The following is a 21,428-nucleotide window of genomic DNA, read 5'->3' on the forward strand; positions in this document are numbered from 1 at the left end:
AGTCTTCTTCCACTCCTCCATGACGACATCACAGAGCTGGTGGATGTTAGAGACCTTGCGCTCCTCCACCTTCCATTTGAGGATGCCCCACAGATGCTCAATAGGGTTTAGGTCTGGAGACATGCTTGGCCAGTCCATCACCTTTACCCTCAGCTTCTTTAGCAAGGCAGTGGTTGTCTTGGAGGTGTGTTTGGGGTCGTTATGTTGGAATACTGCCCTGCGGCCCAGTCTCTAAAGGGGGGAAATCATGCTCTGCTTCAGTATGTCACAGTACATGTTGGTATTCATGGTTCCCTCAATGAACTGTAGCTCCCCAGTGCCGGCAGCACTCATGCCCCCAGACCATGACACTCCCACCACCATGCTTGACTATAGGCAAGACACACTTTTCTTTGTATTCCTCGTCTGGTTGCCGCCACACACGCTTGACACCATCTGAACCAAATAAATTTATCTTGGTTTCATCAGACCACAGGACATGGTTCCAGTAATCCATGTCCTTAGTCTGCTTGTCTCCAGCAAACTGTTTGCGGGCTTTCTTGTGCACCATCTTTAGAAGAGGCTTCCTTCTGGGATGACAGCTATGCAGACCAATTTGATGCAGTGTGCAGCGTATGGTCTGAGCACTGACAGGCTGACCCCCCACCCCTTCAACCTCTGCAGAAATGCTGGCAGCACTCATACGTCTATTTCCCAAAGAAAACCTCTGGATATGACGCTGAGCACGTGCACTCAACTTCTTTGGTCGACCATGGCGAGGCCTGTTCTGAGTGGAACCTGTCCTGGTAAAGCACTGTATGGTCTTGGCTGTGCTGCAGCTCAGTTTCAGGGTCTTGGCAGTCTTCTTATAGCCTAGGCCATCTTTAAGTAGAGCAAAAAATATTTTTTTCAGATCCTCAGAGAGTTCTTTCCCAGGAGGTGCCATGTTGAACTTCCAGTGACCAGTATGAGAGAGTGAGAACGATAACACCAAATTTAACACACTTGCTCCCCATTCACACCTGAGACCTTGTAACACTAACGAGTCACATGACACCGGGGGAGGGAAAATGACTAATTGGGCCCAATTTGGACATTTTCACTTAGGGGTGTACTCACGTTTGTTGCCAGCGGTTTAGACATTAATGGCTGCGTGTTGAGTTATGTTGAGGGGACAGCAAATTTACACTGTTATATAAGCTGTACACTCACTACTTTACATTGTAGCAAAGTGTCATTTCTTCAATATTTTCACATGAAGAGATATAATAAAATATTTACAAAAATTTGAGGGGTGTACTCACTTTTGTGAGATACTATATATGTATATATATATATATATATATATATATATATATATATATATATATATATATATTTTTTTTTTTAAATACGCACATATATAATACACGCAATATACAGAGATTGCTTTCCCCTGAAAACTGAAGGTGCACTTTAAAGCTAAAGTTTAATCTGTTTGTATTCTGTATTTCCTGGTTCATCCTTTTCCCCTCATAAACATTAAAATGAAATTATTAAAGGATTAGTTCACCTTTGGGAACATGTTACATGTTCCACCAGTTTTTAGGGTGGAACAATTAACATGTTCCCGCTCCTACAGCTGCTCCCTGATTACCCCCTCCCTGTGACAGCAGGCTGGGGATTTTCTCCCCACATCCGCTGTCACTATTTGAAAAGAGCTCTGTGAATGAACTACAAGTACAGACACAGCTTTTGCAGCTGACGGCTTGTATTTTTAAATGAACCACCAAAGTAGTTAATTGATTCTTCCTGTCATTGTGTAGCTGCCTGCTCATATGAGAAGCAAGCAGACAGCTTACACTGACAGTCTGCAGGAGCCCTGCATTGCACCCACGACCTGCTGATCTCGGGGGTGATGCTTTCCAGGCTCCTACAAAAAAAAAAAATAGAAAATGCACATTTTTTTACCAGCAAAATATTGTGCCATTGTTTATTTTAAAGGTGAATTTATCCTTTAAATAAAACCCTTCTGGTTTCTTTACATACCTTATCTTAGACCCAGTGACATCATCACAGGGTCTCTGTGCTTTTCTCAACAACACAAGCAGGTGAGTGAGGGCAAGCAAGGTGCTGTACATAGCTCCCTAAAACATCACAGCACATCGCAGAAATGTATGAAGCACATACATCATTGAAACAGTGGGGCATAATTCCTGCCACTGACACCAATGATAAGGCACTATTTTCCACGCTGACGCAAACGATGGAGCACTTCTCCTTCCAATGATACCAACGATGGAGCACTATTCCTCCCACTAATACCAATTATAAGGCACCATTCCTCCCACTGATATCAATAATGAGGCACTATTCCTCCCGCTGATATCAATGATGGGGCACTATTCCTCCCGCTGATATCAATAATGGGGCACTATTCCTCCCGCTGATATCAATGATGGGGCACTATTCCTCCCGCTGATATCAATGATGGGGCACTATTCCTCCCGCTGATATCAATAATGGGGCACTATTCCTCCCACTGATATCAATAATGGGGCACTATTCCTCCCGCTGATATCAATAATGGGGCACTATTCCTCCCGCTGATATCAATAATGGGGCACTATTCCTCCCACTGATATCAATAATGGGGAACTATTCCTCCCACTGATATCAATAATGGGGCACTATTCCTCCCGGTGATATCAATAATGGGGCACTATTCCTCCCACTGATATCAATAATGGGGCACCATTCCCCCCACTGATATCAATGATGAGGCACTATTCTTCCCACTGATATCAATGATGGGGCACTATTTCTCCCACTGATATCAATGATGGGGCACTATTCCTCCCACTGATATCAATGATGGGGCACTATTCCTCCCACTGATACCAATGATGGGGCACTATTCCTCCTACTGATATCAATGATGGGGCACTATTTCTCTCACTGACGCCATCGATGGGGCACTATTCCTCCCACTGATATCAATGATGGGGCACTATTCCTCCCACTAATATCAATGATGAGGCACTATTTCTCTCACTGACGCCATCGATGGGGCACTATTCCTCCCACTGATATCAATGATGGGGCACTATTCCTCCCACTGATATCAATAATGGGGCACTATTCCTCCCACTGATATCAATGATGGGGCACTATTTCTCTCACTGACGCCATCGATGGGGCACTATTCCTCCCACTGATATCAATGATGGGGCACTATTCCTCCCACTGATATCAATGATGGGGCACTATTCCTCCCACTGATATCAATAATGGGGCACTATTCCTCCCACTGATATCAATGATGGGGCACTATTTCTCTCACTGACGCCATCGATGGGGCACTATTCCTCCCACTGATATCAATGATGGGGCACTATTCCTCCCACTGATATCAATGATGGGGCACTATTCCTCCCACTGATATCAATAATGGGGCACTATTCCTCCCACTGATATCAATAATGGGGCACTATTCTTCCCACTGATATCAATGATGGGGCACTATTCCTCCCACTGATATCAATGATGGGGCACTATTCCTCCCACTGATATCAATGATGGGGCACTATTCCTCCCACTGATATCAATAATGGGGAACTATTCCTCCCACTGATATCAATGATGGGGCACTATTCCTCCCACTGATATCAATGATGGGGCACTATTTCTCCCACTGACGCCATCGATGGGGCACTTCTCCTTCCAATGATACCAACAATGGAGCACTATTCCTCCCACTTAAACCAATTATAAGGCACCATTCCTCCCACTGATATCAATGATGGGGCTCTTTTTCTTCCACTAATACCAATTATGGTGCACTATTTATCCTCCTCCTGACCAAAGGTGTTGTGCAATTATTCACTCCCACTGTGCACCAACTCTGAGGCATTGTTTATTCCCACTGAATCCAGGACATTTTTTTTTCTACCACCAGTGGGCACAATCTGGCCCCCCTAAAGTCTGGAGGATAGTAAAGTGGTCCTTTGTTTAGAAGGTTTGGAGACTCCTGGACTATAGAATGACTAGCCTTTATGTTGTAGAGTATGTAAATCAAAAATAATCAGCGCAAGCCCACATTCAACAGAAAAAAAGAATCAATCAAGATTCTTGTGCACAAGGCTGCAAACAATCAGTGCCAAACACAAAAACACCTGTGAAAACTTAAAGAAAATAATATTGCTGCGCCAAGTCTTTCATTAGAGATAAATAAATAAATATGTTTGGTGTACAAAATGTTATCACAATAACTCTAAATCAGTCCATCAACTGTGATACTAAAGTGATAAATCAATTTCTGAGCCGTGATTATAAAATCAATAATATTAATAGTCCCAATCCTCAGTGAAAATAGTGACTGAAAGAAAAATCAAAAAATCTTCATCCACAAATGTGATCAAAAGTGCTGCATGCTTCACTCCTGGTGCTCCTAGTGACTAGTGACAGATTAGCAGCTCACCTTAGGAACAGACTCCTGAGAGTCAATACACACTCTGGAATAATCACTGCAGTCTGGTTTGCCTTCCCATCACCGCCTCCTGATAGTCCCTCCAGGTTTATATGGCATCGGTGTGGAAAAAATAAAAGCAAGATCTAGTGCTCTCTGATTTTAAGGCTATTTATTAAATAATAAATGGTGAAATCGCACTTACATTTCAAAGCACTTCAGCAGTGCGGACTTATCATAGCATCAAACGCTGCCTGTGGTCTCCGGGAATCGACGTGATGACGTGCAGGCTCCTCCCCCATACGCGTTGCGTCATAGACTTCGTCAGCTGGCTGATTTGATTTATCACTTTAGTATCACAGTTGATGGACTGATTTAGAGTTATTGTGATAACATTTTGTACACCAAACATATTTATTTATTTATCTCCAATGAAAGACTTGGCGCAGCAATATTATTTTCTTTATGTTGTAGAGGTCTGAGAATTGGAGTGATTGAGTAGTTTAGCAAGACAATGGATAGGGCTGACACCACTCAGTCCACAAAAATGTTGTGTGTTGTCAGACCACAAGGGCAAAAAGCTGAGTGGATTTCTAGAAGACTTTAACCCCTTCCTGCTGACTATATGCTGATATGTGACAGCACAGTGGTCAGGCTTTAACATCAGGTTTGTTTTGTTCTGGGAATGCAATTACTCTGTGCCCCCAGCACTGTTACAAAGCTGCCACTGACAGCTCCAGGTCACTGTTTGAGCCTCTGGCATTAAGAGCCTTTTCACACTGAGGCGCTTGAAAACTGTCCATACAGAGCTGCGTGCTTTTGCAGCACTTTTGCTGCACCTTTGAGGCGTTAGTGATGTGCTGTTTTTAAGGAGACATGACTCAAAAACTGCTTCAAGAACCATTTTAAGGTGCTTTTGAAGCGCTTTCTATCCATTTCAATGGATAGGGGCGTTATTGAGGTGTTTTTTTTTAGTGCTCCAAACATGCATCAAAGATGCTGCTTGCAGGATTTTTTGCACCGCCCCACCAGTGCACCACCCCAGTGTAAAAGCATTAATCTGTGTGCGGAGAGGGAGGTGTCAGAGTCCCATGCACCTCTATGGGGGAATTGGATGAGAACAGACCGCCTGTCCGCTCTCATCCGATCCCATCCGATCACCTGGACGGATGGAAAATAGGGTTTCCATCTGTCTGGATTTCACGGACAGGATCCGATGCGGATGGCAGCGGGTGTAAGCGGATATGTCTCCGCTGACATCTGCTGCCCCATAGGGATGCATGGGGGATCCGATCAGACCTGCCTAAAAAACTGACAGGCGGATCTGATCGGATCACTCATGTGAAAGGACCCTATGGGGTTGATTTACTAAAACTGGAGAGTGTAAAATCTGGAGCAGCTGTGCACAGAAACTAATTAGATTCCAATTTTATTTATTTTTTGTCTTTTTTTGTCAAAGCTGAATTGAATAAGCTGAAGTTAGAAACTGATTGGCTACAATGCAGATCTGCACCAGATTTGCACTCATCAGTTTTAGTAAATAAATCCGTATGATATTTAAAAAAAGGAAAAAGAGCTGCAGCATTTACACTTGTTTTTGCTACTGAAAACGGACTGATTTCTCTATATAAACACAAGTGCTCAGTTGAGCGTCTCATGTTTGTTTCCTGATTATCGGGAGACGTTGGATCTTAGCAATGCTAAATCCATCATCATTAGAAAAAACAGCTGCAGTACCTGTGCCCTCTCCTGTCCTCATTCACAACATTTTACTTTTCACTGCAGTACAAATACTCTTAAAGGCAGTCCAACAGATTCACTAAATGCCATGCTGATAAACAGAAGGGTTAACATTTTAGGCCATGCTTTCAGGAAGCCAAACGCCACTTAAAGCCGATCGCTGTATTCCAGCATCTGCCTGACTCACCTTCTGTAGAGCCCGTGAAGTCTGCTCTAGTAAGTGCTGGCAAATCTTCCTCACAAGTTCCATGCAGCTTTGCTCGTTGGACTCCGACATAAAACTTCCCAGAAGAACTTTTTTCCAGTATGTGCTAAAAAAACAAAGAGATTATAGTCTCCAAAACGATACTAATATCTTGCAGTGGAAAGAAAAACAGGCTGGTTTCATAGTTCATTTTATATTTACTGCAAAACGCATCCCTTAATTTTACCTTCCTGTAAAATGTAATGGATTACAGAATAAAGGCTCTTTCAAATGGGCAGCCAGAGGACAGTAAAACAAAAAAAAAGAGTTGAGCCATGGTTTTTCTGTCCCCCAATCATTCAGGTAAAATCTACTATGGCAACCAAACTGACTAACTACCTGTAAAAAATGTTTAAACGCAGGCAACTGAGAGATACAATGGGGGAGAATTACTAAAACTGGTAGACATAGAATCTAGTGCAGCTGTGCATAGTAACCAATCAGCTTTTAGATTTTATTGTTAATACCTAAGGCCCCTTTCACACGAGCGATCCGATCAGATCTGCCTGTACGTTTTTTAGGTGAACCGGATCGGATCCCCCATGCATCCCTATGGGGCAGCGGATGTCAGCAGAGACATGTCCACTGACACCCGCTGCAATCCGCATCCGATCCTGTCTGTCAAATCTGGACGAATGGAAACCCTATTTTCCATCCGCCCAGGGGATCGGATGAGAGTGGACAGGCGGTCTACTCTCATCCGATTCCCCCATAGAGATGCATGGGGCTCTGACACCTGCCTGCTCAGTGGGGATCTGTGTTTAACCACTTAAGCCCCGGAAGATTTTACCCCCATTCCGACCAGGGGGTATTTTGCGATTCGGCACTGCGTGAATTTAACGCACAATTGCGCGGTCGTGCGACGCTGTACCTAAACGAATTTGACGTCCTTTTTTTCCCACAAACAGAGCTTTCTTTTGGTGGTATTTGATCACCTGTGCGATTTTTTGATCACGCGCTATAAACAAAAAAAGAGCGTCAATTTTGCAAAAATAGCAATATTTTTCACATTTTTTTATATGAAATTCCCCCAAAAAAAAATGTAAAAATCAAAATTTTTAAAAATTTTCGGCCAATTTATTTTATGCTACCTATGTTTGGTAAAAAAAAATCGCAAAAAGCGTATTTTGATTGGTTTGCGCAAAAGTTATCGCGTTTACTAACAAAGGGAAAGATTTTTGTCATTTTTGTTGTTTTTTTTTTTAACGCGTAATGGCGGCGATCTGCGATTTTTTTTGCGGTACTGCGACATTGCGGCGGACAGATCGGACCCTTGACTGACATTTTTGACACTTTTGGGGTTACCAGTGACATTTCTACAGTAATCAGTGCTATACATATGCACTGTTACTGTAAAAATACACTGGTAGTGAAGGGGTTAACTTTATTTGGAAGGGAGGGGCTGTGTGTGTCCCTAGGGGCGTGGTTTCTACTGTGATTGGCTGTGGCTCTAGCTGTAAGGACACTGATCAACGGATCTACATACCAGATCCGTTTTATCAGTGTCTTTGCAGCGAGGAGAATGACAGGCAGTTTGTTTACACAAGCTGCCTGACATTCCTCCTCTCCCCCGCCGATCGCCGAGTGACCGGCGGACATCGGGTCCGCTGGTCACACGCGCGGGGGGGTCCGTGACCACGCGGGAGCGGGAGCGCGCCCCGGGGGGCGCGCGCTCGCTCCCTAGACCCTCACAAGCAAACGTAGCCCTACGTTAGTTTGCCTGTGAGGGGCTGACCGCCGACGTAGATAGTCGTGCGGCGGTCGGCAAGTGGTTAAGATCCCCTGCTGAGCAGCACGGATCCACCTACGGAGGCGGACCGTGTGAAAGAGCCCTTACTGAACAAGCTGAAGTTAGAAGCTGATTGGTTACTATGCACAGCTGCACCACCAGCTGGTTTCACACAGGCTTTCCCCGATCAGGTCCACCTATCAGTTTTGCAGATGGACCTGATTGGACCCTCCAGTCTCCCCTATGGAGCGGCAGAGGTTAGCAAACACATGTCCGCTGCCATCCGATCTTGTCCGCCAAAAGCAGCGGATCAAATCGGATGACAGTCGGATGAGAAAGGACAGGCAGTCCATTTCCACCCGATTGCTCCATAGAGGAAAGCGGGGCTGCGTCTGTGTCCATTCCGCATAGCAGAGAGGACACGGACCTGTCATCCACCTGCTGAGCATGTGGATGCAGACAACGGAAACGCCCGTGTGAAACCAGCCTTAGTAAATCTCCCCTAGTGGCCAGGTCAAGCACTTAGACATTGCTTTGACAATCCTTGTAATTTTGTGATTTTATAAAGCAATGCACAAACTGATGGCACTATATAAATCCTGTGTAATTATGATTTTAATCTTGGGAACAAATTGTATTACTGGCACATAGTTTCAAAATAGTGAACTAAGCCATTAAATATTTTCATTCTACAATGAATTAGAAATATGTAAATCTTGAGATGAATTTCATACACTCGTATACATACAAAAATAATAATAAAATTATATATATATATATATATATATATATATATATATATATATATATATATAAATTGTTGAAAGAGCAACTTACAATTCTTCAGAACCCAGACACAGCAGCCTGAGAGCTGTTAGAAGTTTCCAGGAGGGCCCATCCTGTCCAAATGTCAAATTTCTAAAATAAAACATAATTAGAATAATTTATTTAACATATTCTATTCCACCCTATGACATTAAACAGCAATTATTTTAAGTGGACTGATGTCGGACACATCAGCTTCCTGATGACGTCAGATTGACGAAACGTGCGTAGAGGCAGAACCTCCAGCTCGTTATTTCCTGTCCCGAACATCCGGTTGGTGGAACGATCCAGGACACAAGCAGAGCTGCGGCATTTCCAATACTAACACAGGCGGGTTGTGTCTGTGCCAATTTAGGCACCTTTTAATGTGACCATTATTTTAAACACAAATACTACACTATATAGTACTATATCTTGGTTTCTATGGTAATGTGGAGGAGACACTATTGGAGAGACAACTAAACCTTGTGTAAGCAAGAGGAATACTGGAAATTATTATTATGGACACTATTCTATAGAATTTGTATATTGTATCAACTAATTGTGTTTTCATTTTTACACAGTATTAACATTTTATTGACATATTTTGGTATATGAATTTTGATGTTGGGGTTTAGAGTAAATTCATCACTATAATAGCGCCCCCTAAATATCTTTATCCTCAGCCCAGGAAGTTATCAGTGTACATGCTGTCATTTCCCAATTTTCCCTCTCAACAGCTACATATGGTATACTCACCTTTGTTTCACTCCCCTACCACTCTAGAAACAAAGAGAAACACCCAGTGCTTTAGGTAAAGGGGAGCACGAGATTCCTTTTCCTCCTGCATAAAAAAAGAGGGTGCTTGAGCATTGGCCCAGCATTATCACATGGTCATGACAAATCAGGACTTGGAGTTTACGTTGACTTCCTCTCTTTGTTGCCAGAGACATAACAAAATGGCACGGAAGAAAAAGGGAAAGGGAGTATGTTCTGTTGGGAATGTTAGAAGATAAGTGAAACTGTTATGTATTTATTTTTGGCTCATTTAAAGTGGTTCTAAAGCCTTAAAAAAGAGCTCCATGCAAAAAGGGAAGCTCCGCTTGTTTGCACCCCCCCTTCCCGCTACATTTGGCATCTTTTGAGGGGGAGGGGGAGAGAAGGGTACCTGTCAAAACCAGGTACCTGCTCCCCCCATCCCCCCTAAAAAGGTGCCAAGTGTAGCAGGAGAGGAGGCAGACAAGCGGAATTTTCGCTTTTGGGTGGAGCTCCTCTTGAAGGCTTTAGAACCACTTTAAATTAGCAAAAAAATAAATAAATAAAGGTTTCACTTATCTTTCTACATTCCCAATAGAACATACTCCCTTTTCTTCCGTGCCACTTCCAGCTAAGTTCATCGCAAACTGTTTGGCCCCCTCCTCCTTCCCCCGCAGCCGGCCCATTCACAAAGTGCAGCACGTTTCGCGCATGCACAGTAGGAAACCGGCTGTGAAGCCACAAGGCTTCACTGCTGGTTTCCCTTAGTCTGGATGGCAGTGCCAGCACCCGATAGCCGATTGAAAAATCAGCTCAGGTGAGGACACCGCTGGGTTCCTGGACAGGTAAGTGCCCTAGTATTAAAAGTCAGCAGCTACAGTATTTGTATTTGTGACTTTTATTTTTTCTGAAGGAGCCTGGAGCTCCTCTAAGTTTTTTTTTTTTACCCAAATGCATTCCATGCATTAAGATAAAAAATCTTCTGTTGCAAAGGGACCCCCCAGACCCCCTTATACTTACCTGAGCCCGATCACGATCCAGCGATGTGCAAGTGAGCAGCGGCTCTCCCGGCTGTGTCCGTCCCAACTGGGCATATTGTTAGCCAACTGCTCCCGCTCCTGTGAATCATACCCTATGACGAGGAGTCAATTAACACAGACATGGCGGCTTGGGAGTAAGCCTGCACGAGTGAACCCATAGAAAGCGGCTTTCAATGGGGGAACTTGTCAGGGGGGAGCGGGGGACCTGAAAAGGGGTGTGTCGGGGCTGCTCTGTGCTAAACCACTACACAGAGCAGGTAAGCATAACACAATTGTTATTTTAATTTAAAAAAAGAAGCCTTTGAAATCACTTTAATTTCAATGCAACCAGCAAAACACTCAACTTACTCTAAAAATCTATTTTCCTTTAGTAGTGACCATTTCTTCTGTAGCTGTTTGTCTGCGCAAGATAAATACTGGAGGATGACATCTACAAATAGTGGAGAACAACACAACACTGTCAGAACAGTTAGAAAATATGGTCAAAAGAAAATTTGTATATCTGCAGCAACCAATTAGATTCCTGCTGTCAGACCCGGAAATTTGTAGCACCCTGTTAGTGTCACCCCCTCGACAGGACTGTAATGCCCCCATCAAGGACTACGGTTTGGTTTTTGCATATATTCAATCAGGGCCTGGATGAAGAGCAAACCAAAGCATAGATGGTTTAAATTTCAGCAGGGTGGGCAAAATTTCGATCAATATATGGCTGTACCTGTTCATAAGAAGTCAATTGATAGATCGGCTTCTGTGAAACGGGAATATTGGAAAACAGTTGGCTGCAGTTGCAGATCATATAGTATTCTGACAGCAGAGGAGTCCCACTATCAGAATATAATGTCACAGCGATGAGGATTCCTCCAGAATCTGTTGATAAAAAAAAAGGGTCATCTATGGCCAGCATAAGCCCTTTAAATACTTGGGCTGCAAAGTGGCAAAAGGAGTATGCATGCCTCCTCTTCCAGCCAGCAACCAACCTGACCCCTGATCCTACAGCAAATACAAGAAAATGCAAAACCTGGGTAAATGTATGCAACTACACAAAGGCTATATGATGGCAGTGAAGGATGTCTGTAGGGAAATATGTATTCTTGGAACAATAAAAAAATGGATGTGAGGAGAAGGGTGCATTTTGGCCTTTTTGCCTTGGATGCTGAAGGATCTTGTCCTAGCACTGCATCCTACGGCCACTTACAGTAATCTCCTGACTGGATATACAGTTACTCTTTAACTTATGAGGACTGTGTGCCTGCAGGCTGCAACTTAAAGGCAAATGTCAGATGTCACACCTGTGTGCTGTCTATGTTCTGCTAGCTAAAGACTGTTTGGTTTGGGTTGCTTTGAATAACTTTTCATTTACGGAACCTCAAGTTTTTCTGTTGTCATTCTGCAATATACAGGCACATAGATAAAAAAAAATGTACAGTATGGCTGCCATCAACACAAGCTATGATAGCTAATGAGAGAAAGGGTGTTTCCTTTCAACTACAAAGCCTGGCGCATTATCTCAATAACTATTTATTGTAAAAAATGTGTAAATAAATCTCACAGACGATACGACTGACAAAGCGTATCAAGATAACACAACTGTTCCATCCACTCAATGTACTCCTGAGCTTGGGGTGACATCACCTAGGATCCAAATGGCTTACTTGTTTTAAGGGCAGTACCCTCTTCCTCAGAGCCAAATATGAAGAAGAGGGTACTGCCCTAGAAATGTGTAATGGCACTTTTCCACTGCAAGTACCGGCTCGGCTCTACTCGGCCCTGCTTGGCCCGGTTTGCTTTTCCACTGCTGGTACCGCATGGTACGGTGTTGGAACGGTTCGGTACGGTTTGGTATGGTTTGCTTTTCTACTAAAGTAGTACTAAAGTTAAGTGGGTGGGATAACAACGATTCTCTGACCAATCAGTGGCTAGTAGTGACTGCATGCAAAGGATTGTGGGATATGGTACCGGTATGGTACCTCTTGGGACCACAATCGAGTTGGTACTGTTTTAGAGAGCCGTACCATTCGGTTCCATATAGTGGAAAAGCGCCGCCGTACCGTACCGAACTGTTCCTACACCGTACAATGCGGTACCAGCAGTGGAAAAGCACAAAAGCGAGCCGAACCGTTCGGTTCCATGCAGTGGAAAAGCACCATAAGCCATTTGGATCCCAAGTGATGTCCTCCCAAGCTCAGGAGTACATTGAGTGGATGGAACAGTTGTGTTATCTTGATATGGTTTGTCAGTCGTATCGTCTGTGAGAAGATTTATTTACACATTTTTTTACAATAAATGGGTATTGAGATAATGTGCTAGGCAGGTGCCCTTTTTTTTTCTTGTGTTTTTATAGTTTCTATTGGGACACCCCCACTCTGCCAAATGGATGTGTGCCAAGTACTGGCATTAGACCACCACACGCTGGAGATGTTATATTTTGTCCTTTCAAATAGGGGTCAGATTAGGGTATCCCTGGTTAGCTAGGTTGACCTGAGCAGTTTTAATAAGAGGAAGACTAAGCAAAAATTCCTGGGCAATGGTGGCCAAAGTTTGCCTCACAATGAGAATAAAGTTACATATTTTATTCCTTGAAATCAAAAGGAGGCACAAGGTGATGATTCACAGATGGCCTGTAGGAACACAGAACTGATGTGAGTACAAGTTCATTTAAAATAATAAAGGATAAAGCATGTTATCCTTGCTAGAGTTTAGTTTATGGTAAAGGTAAAGACGCGGTTCTGGGCCTAGGCTGCTGCCTCTCTGCTCAGGATAGTCAAATCGCTCAGCTGATGAACAACATCTGGGTGTGTGGTTATAAGCCCCTAGTACAAACTTCCGTCTATTTTGAAATCCGTTTAAAATCTTTATTTGTTAGGGACATATGATACACCAACGCATTTTGGTGGGGGACTTTCCTCTTTAAGATTTGTAGAACAATTTGCAATACACTCAGTTGGAAATACTATAGATCCGGTCTTGAGGCTGGGTTGTCCTAAAAGCATGCTGACCCTGATTCAGTTTAAGGCTTTCTATATTATTTAATACTGAATGTATTATTAATCGTTATGCAAGCCCCAAGGAAGGGGAAGTCCTTTACCACAAAAAGCACTGGCTGTATCTGATGTTTCAAACAAATAAAGCTTTTAAGCAAATTTCAAGTGAGACAGAAGTTTGTACTAGGTGCTCCTAGCCACGCACCCAGAATTTACAGATGGGCAGAGAACCAGACACAATCAGCAAACCTATGCGCCAGGGCCGGAGTGGGACTCATTTTCAGCCCTGGAGTTTCATGCCTTGGACCGGCCCACTTTAGTTAACGATTGACTATATTAAAATAATGTAATTATTTACATTATTATAATAACTTTGCAATGGTGCACTGTTCTCTACAGCCTTGTAACAGCCTTGTAATTCATTGTATTTTTCAAAAAATATGATAATTTCCAATTCAATGCAAGTACAGTAGCTGTTCCCCTCTGTACCCTCCCACAAATCTGTTCTCCTCTGTACCCTTCATTCCCCCTGCACATCTGTTCCCCTCTGTACCCCCCCCCCCCCCCACACAAATCTGTTCTCCTATGTAACACCAACCCCCCATGCACATCTGTTCCCCTCTGTACCCCAAAGCCCCCTTCTGCACATCGGTTCCCCTCTGTACCCCCAAGCCCACCCCCCACATCTGTTCCCCTCTGTACCCCTCCCACAAATCTGTTCTCCTCTGTACCCTCAACTTCCCCCCGCACATCTGTTCCCCTCTGTACCCCCCCCACAAATCTGTTCTCCTTTGTAATACCAACCCCCCATGCACATCTGTTCCCCTCTGTACCCCCAAGCCCCCTTCTGCACATCTGTTCCCCTCTGTACCCCCAAGCCCCCTTCTGCACATCTGTTCCCCTCTGTACCCTCCCACAAATCTGTTCTCCTCTGTACCACCAACCCCCCCCCACATCTGTTCCCCTCTGTACCCCCAAGCCCACCCCCCCCCCCCACATTTGTTCCCCTCTGTACCCCTCCCACAAATCTGTTCTCCTCTGTACCCTCAACTTCCCCCCGCACATCTGTTCCCCTCTGTACCCCCCCCCCCACAAATCTGTTCTCCTCTGTAACACCAACCCCCCATGCACATCTGTTCCCCTCTGTACCCCCAAGCCCACCCCCCACATCTGTTCCCCTCTGTACCCCCAAACCCCCTTCTGCACATCTGTTCCCCTCTGTACCCTCCCACAAATCTGTTCCCCTCTGTACCACCAACCCCCCCCCCCACATCTGTTCCCCTCTGTACCCCCAAGCCCCCTTCTGCACATCTGTTCCCTTCTGTACCCTCCCACAAATCTTTTCCTCCTCTGTACCACCAACCCCCCCACATCTGTTCCACTCTGTACCCCCATGACCACCCCCCACATCTGTTCCCCTCTGTATCCCCAAGCCCACCCCCCCCCCAACTGTCCCCCTCTGTACTCCCAAACCCCCTTCTGCACATCTGTTCCCCTCTGTACTCCCAAACCCCCTTCTGCACATCTGTTCCCCTCTGTACCCCAAGACCACCCCCACATCTTTTCCCCTCTGTACTCCCAAACCCCCTTCTGCACATCTGTTCCCCTCTGTACCCCCAAGACCACCCCCCACATCTGTTCCCCTCTGTACCCCCAAACCCCCTTCTGCACATCTGTTCCCCTCTGTACTCCCAAACCCCCTTCTGCACATCTGTTCCCCTCTGTACCCCCAAGACCACCCCCCACATCTGTTCCCCTCTGTACCCCCAAACCCCCTTCTGCACATCTGTTCCCCTCTGTACCCCCAAACCCCCTTCTGCACATCTGTTCCCCTTTGTACCCCCAAACCCCCTTCTGCACATCTGTTCCCCTCTGTACTCCCAAACCCCCTTCTGCACATCTGTTCCCCTCTGTACCCTCCCACACATCTGTTCTCCTCTGTACCTTCAATCCCCCCTGCACTTCTGTTGCCCTCTGTACCCCCAACACTCCCCCCCTGCACATCTGTTACCCGCTGTACCCCCAAACCCCACTGCCCACAATCATGCACTATAAACTTGACAGCAGATTCAACATTTTTTTTTTTTACTTCAGGTGACTAGACTGGGTGCAGCACTGAGTGTGCTGCAGGTTCTGCCACTATCTGAGCCATGAACGGGGACAGCGGCGCTGCTGCCTATCCTTCTACTACAGATCCCAGATGGTCCAGAAGGAGGAGGGAGGGGAAATCGCTGCTAGCTCTGACTTGCATGCAGCTCCGATGCCCACGTGGGATCTCCTTCCAGCTACCAGATCACATCCTTGTGTACAGTGGAGAGGGGAGGGGCCTCTGACCCCGGCAGCTAATCGGCTTCAGTGTACAAGTGAATTGCTTTGCTTGTACACTGAAGAGAGAAGGTGATTAGCTTCTTGGGTCAGAGGCCCCTCCCCTCTCCACTGGACACAAGGAAGTGACCTGCTAGTAAGAGAGCGATCCTGCAGCATTTCTTTACAGCCGGTGTTGTAAAATTTTGTCGGACCCGTGAAAAAATCGGACCTCGTCACTTCCGGTGATAGAGCATCACAAAACAGCGGATGGGAGTCGTCCGTGCGCATGCGCAGAAGACATTTTTCGAGGTTTGGCAAAATTATAACAGAGAGCGGACAGCTGATTGAGAGGAGGCGGGGCTGAGGTGCGACGGAGGACGGAGGACACATATGTAGAGCTGGTGGAGGAGGCGGGACGGAGGTGCGGCCGTGTAATATATGCAGGACTTTAGCGACTCCTTATGTTTTATTATCTTTAGCAATTATCGTATTATTTATCCTTCGGATTTCATTACATTTAGTATTTCTTATTTTGTATTATATAAATAGTAAATGTAATGAAATCCTAAGGATAAATAATACGATAATTACTAAAGATAATAAAACAAGGAGTCGCTAAAGTCCTGCATTTATTACACGGCCACGCCTTCGTCCCGCCTCCTCTATTCAGCTCTGCAGATGACGCGGCGATGTCGTCCGTCCCACCTCAGCCCCGCCTCCTCTCATTCAGCTGCCCGCTATGTGTTATAAGTTTACCAAACCAAGATAATGTCTTATGCGCATGCGCACTTGAGACTCCCATAACCGGAAGTGACGAGGTCCGATTTTTTCACGGGTCCGAGAAAATTTTACAACACCGGAAATGTCGCCTATGAGTGACCTGACAACGGCCCTCGCGACCAAAAAAACTGACCAGCCCACCGGGAATTCTCCCAGTTCTCCCGATTAGCTAATCCGGGCCTGCTATGCGCTATTCAAAGTAGGCCATATGGCAGATATAAAAACAGGCTGGGAATCTGTAAATTGCACTGGGAAAACAGGAAGGTGATTGGCTACTCCAGGTCACAATTACATTAGCCTGTAGTTTTTGTAAACCAGTGACAATATGGGGTGGATTTACTGAAGGCAAATTGACTGTGCACCTTGCAAGTGCAGTTACAGTTTTTTTTCCCCAGAGCTTAGTGAATGTGGTGAAGCTGCATTTTGTAAAGAATACCCAATCAGGTGCAAGGAAAAAAATGGATTTTTGCTTGTACATGATAAGATGATGGAAATTAACAGAGCTTTACCACATTCATAAAGCTCAGGGGAAAATCAGTGCAACTGCACTTGCAAAGTTCAGAGTCTATTTGTCTTTAGTAAATCCACCATCCTGTGTTGTTTTTTTTTTTTGGCCAGATGATCCAGCCCCTAGCATACACTTACCTGGAGTCACATAGACACTCTGATGGGGATTGTTAGCTGCCGCAAATCCGTATTCTAGCAGAAGTCGCTGATTATCACTTGGTCATACTTCCTATACTGCACTTTAGTCCTAATCTCATAATGTCGAGTCTCCTCATTAAATGCGGCTTCCACCTGAATGGAACAAATTATAGAAAGTAAATGAAGTACCTTTGCCTGTCACAAAAGCTGGACGTTCATCCATAATAGGGAGGTTTGGAAGTTTGCCCTCCTTCTCCCGTAACAGGGTATCATCTCATATGCGAGGCTCAAAAAAAGACTAAGGGCTCTTTCACACGGCCGCTCCGCTTGTCCGCAAATCATCCTATTTTTTTGCAGATGATTTGCGGAGTCAAATGTAAGTCAATGGCATTGCGGATGTCAGCGGAATACCATCCGCTGACATCCGATTTTCTTCCTTTCAGTTCTGCTCCGTTTTTTGGAACGGAACGGAACCCTATTTTTTCATCCGTTCAAAAACCGGAAAGGAAGGAAAATCGGATGTCAGCGGTGTCATCCGCTGACATCCGCAATGCCATAGACTTACATTAGGTCCGCATATCATCCGCAAACGGATGGGATGATATGCAGACATACGGAGTGGATGACACAAATGTCATCCGCTCCGTGAAAAAAAAAAAAAAGTCCCGCAGCGGAGAAGAAATCCGGAGCGGCCGTGTGAAAGAAGCCTAACTATAATGAGCAAAGAATAAGTACTGTAAAGAAAACTGCCACTTTTCAGACCTGTATCTCCCCATGTGTAAGTATAGGTGTCAGTCAAATGGAGTTTGTCCATGCTCTGCACATGTACACATTATAGGTCCAGCCACACTGGCAATGACATCAGCTGAAATCATCTTTATTGTTCCAAACAAAGATACAGAAAGTCCACCCAGATACTCCACACTCTAACTTTCACCCAGACAAGGCTTAGTCATAGAGGTCTATGACTAAGCCCTATCTGGGTAAAATGTATTAGCTGACGATCAGGGAGGATCTCTGTGCCTTTTGTACAGAATATTAAAGTTGATTTCAGCTGAGGTCATTGGAGGTAAGGGCAGACTCTTTTTTAAAATGTGCAAAGCCCATGAAATTAGATTTTAGTTTACTGAGTACAGATGATTTCTGGGTGGTCATGGTGCTCTTATATATCATGACTGCTCTTTGAACTTGCATGAAAGGGAACGGTCGCCCTCCCATGACGTCATCATTAAAAAAGTGCTCTTTTTGCTTCCTTGAATTAGGAAAGGTGTATAAGGACCTTGTCTGTCTCTGGCTGTGTTTAATGACCCCTAAACAGAAAGCAGGGCAGCGCTCCTGTCTGCTGGATTTAGGACTCACTAAATAGTGAATGTGTTACTGTTCAGATGCTTTGCATTGCGCTCAGCAAAACAGTCAATGAGCACAAAAGGCAGCGGTTGGGGAGTGGGGCACTTTAGCCCCCCAGTCAAAATAGACGTGGTTTGGTACCCTGCAAACACCAGTTTAGATCTATCCTTAAAGTGTGTGATATGCCTACTGGGTAAACCAGAACCAATGGCTGGTATACAAGCTGTTGAAATATGCGGGATCCTACCTGCACACCAGGGCTGTGATTCAGCAGATCTAAGAATGGTGCCAATGCATACACATCCTGTTCAGAAGAAAAGCAGTCTCTCTGTGCATGTTTCATAAACACAGTACGAGTGTTGACTGTGCACCAGGCCCAGCGCACGGCATCATAAGTCAGGATGCTTTCGGCATTCTCCTGAAACAACGACTGCAGTGATCTGAAGAACGACACATGGGAAGAGTAGATCTCCTGAACAATGCTCCTCTGCTGCTTAGCTTTCTGTTTGACAGGTTCTGGAAGGAGCATCACTTTTTCTGGATCCCAATAAACTGGGCAGTCATAACTGCTGGGTAATACGTCTAGATATGGTTTCCACAGAGACCGGTCACCCGCGTATCTCTCTGTGACTAAGAAAGTGCACAACGCCAACAAAGGGGAGACAGGGGGACGCCACCTAAGCATAATGACAAAATATTCAGTAAACATGTAATTATTTGATAATTGCAGCTAAAAATGTACTTTTGAGTAAAGCCATCCATAGTGCTAGAAGGCATAGCAATAGCGGGCACGAGGAAAGAAAATTTGCTGTACGATGGCAGAAGGGAGGGGGGTAGTAGAGCTCCAGGCTGCAGTGAATCCCGGACCCATTTACAGATTAGGTTTGGAATCAAGGAGCTCCTCAGGCTGCCGCACCCTGCCTTACATTTTGACAGGCTGGATGCTGCACATAGAAAAATAGAAAAGAAGGAGCACCTGGTGTCCATAAAATGTGAATTGGAAGGTAGGTTAAAAGGTGTTTATTGAAAGTAGCAACAAGTACATTAAGCCAAAGCATTTCAGGACTCCCCCTTCTTAAGGGCTGTTGCTGCATGCTATTAAATGGGAAAAAGTTAAGAGGCCAGATAAAAAATTTGTGGTTGCAACCACAGCTGTCATTCTGTCAGTCTGCTCTCTGATGCCACGCAAATATATATTCGGCTTGAGAACTTTTTCCCATTTATTAGCATGCAACACAAGCTCTGAAACACGCTGGCTTGATGTACTTGTTGCTACTTTTTCTTTTTCTTTCTTTGAATTTGCATTTTTGTGGACATCGGGAGCTTCTTCCTTCCAACTTTTACAACCATAAGGCCCCGCCAAGAAGGCAGCAGCCCAAACCCCAAAAGTTTTTTTTGCCATTATCAATTACTGGGCACAACCTGCTGGAGAAACCCCTTCCTACTTGCCCAAACAACCACCCACCCATGACCAGGGACTGATCCAGTCAGTCCAGCGTGGTCTCCAGCACAAACGGGATGCTACATGTGTCCCTCCTGGGTGCAGTAAAACACCAGGAGGGACACACAGCTGCTGGATGACCCCATGTGGAAGGTGCCTAAGACTCTTGCAGTAAAGGTATTTAAGAAAGTGTATGGGGCAGATGATGGAAAGAGGGTAAAGCAGAAGAAAAGGCCAAACAATAAACCTACTTTAAAATGATGGTTCCCATTAACCTGCATACGTTTTAAAATAAATTGCTACATAAATGTCTTTTTTTTTAAGTTTTTCTATGCAGACATGTAGCCTTAAAGCTCCGACTCCTCTGAGCAAATGTGCAGCCAGACAACTTATAGAAAAGTGATGTCACGTGTCGGCATCCACTGCTCTAGGAGTTGTGGATGAAGAGAGAGTTCACTCCCATAAGCTGCAGCCGCACATTTTCACTGAGGAGGTGGAGCTTTGCACATTGGAAAACTGAAATGTCACATTTTCAAGGATTTTTAAAAAAACAGCAGACCTGCCATTATAATACCAACCTTCTGATATAATCACCAAGGTAGCTTTCCAGGACTGTGTCGGTGGTAAGCAGACAGGACTCTGGCAAGGAAATGATCAGATCTCCTGGCTGAGAAAAGACAAAGAGATTGGCTGAGATTGTATAAGCCATCTTAACTTCCTTTGTCAAAGTTTATCAAATAAAAATATCTGTTTGAGGTTCGTCACAATCTTTATTTTTACAGAGCACTCTAAGGGCCCTTTCACACCTAAAATTTTTGCTGTGTTTTTACCTTGCTAAAAAAAAAAATGCAGGAAAAATGTTTCCCTTTAAAGCTTATGGGACTCTTTACAGCACTGCAGGTGCGGTGTATCTTTAAAAGTCCTGCTTGCAGAATCTTTGGTGCGTTTTTCAAAATCGCACGACAAACACAGGTCCCCACTGAAATGAATAGAAAACGCACCAAAAATGTGGCAAAAACACAAAAAAAACACACCTGCTTTGCATTTTTTGTGCATTTTTGAGTCACATGTCCAAGTTTCACAGGTGCATACTGGGTAATAGGCACCCAGAAAATGAGGTGGAAACACATATGCGTTTTTGATGCATTTATTCAGCGGAGTAGTGTGAAAAGGCCCTAATTCCTAATG

General features: G+C 44.7%; 1 pseudogene across 1 annotated transcript; it reads right to left on the reverse strand.

Annotated features, from left to right (window-relative positions):
- Positions 1-5,139: 5,139 nt before the first annotated feature.
- LOC309547972 (SET domain-containing protein 4-like) lies at positions 5,140-20,949 on the reverse strand (annotated as a pseudogene). Its single transcript, XR_014226156.1, has 7 exons — positions 20,819-20,949; positions 19,047-19,476; positions 17,453-17,605; positions 11,088-11,196; positions 8,977-9,057; positions 6,354-6,477; positions 5,140-5,286 (listed from the first exon to the last, which is right to left on the reverse strand). The product of XR_014226156.1 is annotated as an SET domain-containing protein 4-like (transcript).
- Between the last annotated feature and the right edge of the window lie 479 nt (positions 20,950-21,428).

The sequence above is a fragment of the Pelophylax lessonae genome, assembly GCF_965119305.1.
Source record: "Pelophylax lessonae genome assembly, chromosome: 2".
Classification (NCBI taxonomy): Eukaryota; Metazoa; Chordata; class Amphibia; order Anura; family Ranidae; genus Pelophylax; species Pelophylax lessonae.